This window comes from Pelophylax lessonae, assembly GCF_965119305.1.
Source record: "Pelophylax lessonae genome assembly, chromosome: 11".
Lineage (NCBI taxonomy): Eukaryota > Metazoa > Chordata > Amphibia > Anura > Ranidae > Pelophylax > Pelophylax lessonae.
In genome coordinates, this window is record NC_138778.1 from 20932873 (window position 1) to 20937863 (window position 4991).

A 4991-nucleotide genomic window follows, 5' to 3' on the forward strand; every position below is an offset into this window, starting at 1 on the left:
CTCACAACATCAGAGTCCCTACTCCAAATCACAGTCCCCTCCCCACATCAGAGGTCCCCTCATCACATCAGAGTCCCCCCCTTCACATTAGAGGTTCCCCATAGTATCAGAGTTTCCCCCATCACATCAAAATCCCCCCTTCAAATCAGCATCCCCCCCCACTTCGCATCAAAGGTCCCCCATCACATCCGTGTCCTCCCTTCACATCAGAAGTCCCCCCCCCCTCCTTCACATCAGAGTTTTCCCCATCACATCAAAGGCCTCCCCGTCACATCAGTGGTCCTCCCATCACATCAGAGCCCCCATCACATCAGAGTCCCCCATTCACATCAGAGGTCCTCCATCACATCAGAGCCTGCCCTTCACATCAGAGGTCACCCCATTACATCAGAGGTCCCCCTTTCACATCAAAGGTCCCCCATCACATCCGAGTCTTTCCATGACATCAGAGGTCCTCCCATCACATCAGAGGCCTCCCCATCACATCAGAGGTCCCACTATCACATCAGAGCCCCCATCACATCAGAGATCTCTCTTCACATCAGAGTCCCCCATCACATCAGAGGTCCCCTCATCACATCAGAGTCCCCCCATCACATTAGAGGCCCCCCCCCATCATATCAGAGTTTCCCCCATCACATCAAAATCCCCCCCCCTTCACATCAGAGCCCCCACTTCAAATCAGAGGTCCCCACTTCAAATCAAAGGTCCCCCATCACATCCGAGTCCTCAATTCACATCAGAAGTCCCCCCATCATATCGAGTCCTCCCATCACATCAGAGTTTTCCCCATCACATCAGAGGTCCCTCCCATCGCATCAGAGCCCCATATCATCCAAGTCCTCCCTTCACATCAGAGCCCCCATCACATCAGAAGTCCCGACTTCACATCAGAGGTCCTCCCATTACATCCGAGCCCCCATCACATCAGAGTCACCCCTTCACATCAGAGGTCCCCCTTCACATCAGAGTTCCCCACTTCACATTGGAGGTCCTCCATCACATCAGAGCCTGCCCTTTACATGAGAGGTCCCCCATCACATCAGAGCCCCCACTTCACTTCAGAGGTCCTCCATCAGACCAGAGTCCCCACTTCACATCAAAGGTCCCCCATTACATCCTAGTCCTCCCTTTACATCAGAGGTCTCCCCATCATATCAGAAGCCCACTCTTCACATCAGAGTTCCCCCTTTATATCAGAAGTCCCCCACTACATCAGAGGTCCCCACATCACATCAGAGGTCCTCCCATCACACCAGAGGCCTCCCCATTACATCAGAGGTCCTCCCATCACATCAGAGGTCCTCCCATCACATCAGAGTCCCCATTACATCAGAGGTTCCCTCATCACATCAGAGCCCCCCCCCCCATCACATCAGAGGTCATGCCATCACATCAGAGTCCCCATAACATCAGAGGTCCCCTCATCACATCAGAGACCCCATTAAATCAGAGGTAATGCCATCACATCAGAGGCCTCCCCATCACATCAGGGGTCCTCCCATCACATCAGAGGTCCTCCCATCACACCAGAGTCCCCATCACATCAAAGTCCCCACTTCAAATCAGCACCCCCCCTTCCCATCAGAGCCCCCCCCCCCCCAATACTGTCAGAGGTCCCCTATCACATCAGTGTCCTCCCTTAACATCAGACGTCCTCACATTTCATCAGAGTCCACTTTACATTAGAGGTACCCCCTTCACATCAGCACCCCCTTCACATCAGAGCCCTTAATACATTCAGAGGTCCCACTTCACATCAAAGTAGCCACTTCACATCAGGGGACCCCTTCACATCAAAGTCCACAATTCACATTAGAGGCTCACCCTTCATATCAAAGCCCTCCTTAAAATCAGAGGCCCCCAATCATGTCACAAATCCCCCCCCCCCCCCCCCCCCCCGTCCCATCAAATCAGTCCCCTTCATATCAGAGGCCCCCCATCACAACAGAGGTTCCCCTTTACATGGGAACCCTCCATCATTTTAGAGTTACCCCTATACATCAGAGTTAACCATACACATTAGAGGACCCCTATACTTGAGCCCTCCAAACATATAAGACTTACTCCTATACATTAAATGCCACCATCACATCAAAGTCCCCCCGACACATCAAAGTCTCCCTGTCACACAACCCCCTCTTTACATCAGAGCCCTAATTATTGGTTCAGTAGGACAGCAGAGTGTGGGAGGTGACGAATTTCCATCTGCTCATGAATGGTGGGGGGCGGCCATTAATAACGTGTACCCAGGGTGAAAGTCATGCGTTGCCATGGTGCAGGTGGACTGACCACCATAACCGTAGCACTGAATCGCACCATGCATTCTCGGCATTAACCATCATTGGTTGGTATGGTGTTTGCGGCTGACCAGTCCGCTCCATGGTTACTCATAATGCTGATCTAGGGCAAACTCGGTCCTTTGCTTGCCCAGGGAAACCCAGACAACACCCCTGATTAGGAAACCTTACTGTAGAGTGCAATATGCAAACCTCAAATTCAAATGCGTTCATATGCCGCCGCAGAACGGCAGAGGGCCAATTGTGTTTGCAAGTGCATTTGCTCAGAGTTCTGCTTTACAGCTGAACCCCAGCAAAATGTTCAAAACTATTCCTGCAATGCTGCTCATGGGTACCATTAAAAATATTTTTTACCTACCTTATCCCTCGTCCTGCTGGCAGCCGACACTCTCCTCGTTCCTCCGGTGTGCCAGATTGTGGGCAGACCCTTGGCTTTCTCACTAACAATGCAGGATTGCTAGTCCCACATTGTACATGATGATGTCAGGCTGCAGAGACGTAAGCAGAACCTTCAGGGCCCCAGTGCAAGAAACCATGGAGGGCGCCCTCTGGAACCCTGGCCAGGGCCCTTCCCTTCAAGCCTGGGGCTCTTCCCACTGATCCTGGGGCCCTTTACTCTCATTGCGGGGCCCTTTATTACGGTCCCGCAATGGGACCCTTTCACAAGTTCTGCAATGGGCCCCCTTCCTGCCATCTTGGGGCCTCCCCACGGTTGTGAAATGCCAGGGCTTGGTCGCAAGTGTTACCTTTTGCGATCCTGGAAGTTCACCCACTGGTGTCAGTAGTTTTTATTTTTTGGTATTTTATTTGTATTATTTTTTAACATTTAATTTTATTTTTTTTACAATGTGACTGACTATGACTCTGTCCATTCAGAAAAGGAAGGAGCTGGTAAATTACAGATTTACCGACCCCTTCCTGGTTCTCTATTGTGGCACATCCCCTGCAGCAGCCGGCAGGAGAGGGGAGGACAGCACACAGTTAGGGGGGCAGGGCAGCACACAGGGGCCCAGAGACAGCACAACACAAGTGAACTGGATAGGAGGAGTGGCGGGGGCAGCACACAGAGGAACCAATCTCCTCCATTTTCCTCCTGCAGCTACAGGAGGAAAAAAGGAGGACAGTGATTTCTCTACATGCTGCCCCCGCCACCCCTCCTATCCAGGTGTACAGGGGAGCTGCACAGGCCCCCTGCAGCATGGGGCTCGGTTGCAATTGCAACCCCTGTAGTTACGCCCCTGTCAGGCTGGGATCACTGGGTGGAGCACCAAAGAGAAGTGGCTTTGGGGCCCGGTTGCACAGAGAGAAGATAAGGTAAGTAAAATTTCTGTTTCCTGGTACCCTAACTAGTTATGAGCGCTTAACGCTTACAGTACTGAAGAAGGGGCCCCACTGGAAGAGCAGTTTTGACATTTCGACAGTTCAGCTTTAAGGCAGCGGCAGAAGGAACGACATATGTTGGCAGCATTAAGTGGCTAATTTTGTTCTTTGTTTTAGAAAAACACGAATACTAATGTGTCTAGGAGTAAATTATTAAGAAAAATAAAAAAGAAGACGCTCATTAGCAGCTGCGGTCTAAGATCGATCGTCTTTTAACAGCCGGGCTGTAGACCCTCCCAGACGAAATGATACCCCATTTGTCATCGCTAAGGAAAATACGAGAGGACGCCGTCAGACACACAGTGCCTTAAGGTCCACCAAACTACACCGAATCTACCGGGAAGGTGGTTGTATGAAAAAAGATTTTCTTTTTATGGTCCCTCACAGTCCAAATGAAATTGGGGCAACCCAAAGAGACTTGACTGCTTTCTGCTTTCTTAATTATTTTTCTTTTCTATATTTATTGGTTAATTATATTTTTTCTATGTTTCCTGTATCTTATAGAACGCCTTTATCAGGTGTCCATAGTTTCTGAGTCACTGGCTCCAAACCAGTATACTTGTTCCAGGACAGTCACTGTGAGTAAAGGACCTGCATGAAAACCATTTTCACAAAGGGGTCAGCATTATTTTCCTTACATTGGTGGTCAGTGGGAAGATGCTCCCTATAATGGTGGTCAAAATGCTCCTTATATTGTTGGTCATTGGGAAGAATGTCCCTTACATTGGTGGTCAGTAGGAAGAATGTACTTTATATTGGTGGTCAAAATGCTCCTCACATTTGTGGTCAGTAGGAAGAATGTTCCTTACATTGGTGGTCAGTGGGAAGAATGTTCCTTACATTGGTGGTCAGTGGGAAGAATGTTCCTTATATTGGTGGTCAGTGGGAAGAATGCTCCTTACATTTGTGGTCAGTAGGAAGAATGCTCCTTACATTGGTGGTCAGTGGGAAGAATGCTCCTTACATTGGTGGTCAGTGGGAAGAATGTTCCTTATATTGGTGGTCAGTGGGAAGAATGTTCCTTATATTGGTGGTTAGTGGGATGAATGCTCCTTACATGGGTGGTCAATGGGAAGAATGCATCTTATACTGGTGATCAGTGGGAATAATTTTCCTTATATTGGTGGTCAGTGGGAACAATCCTCCTTACATTGATGGTCCATGGGAAGAATGTTCCTTATATTGGTGGTCAGTGAGACGAATGTTCCTTACATTGGTGATCAGTGGGAAGAAGACTCCTTACATTGGTGGTTAGTGGGATGAATGCTCCTTACATGGGTAGTCAATGGGAAGATTGCACCTTACATTGAT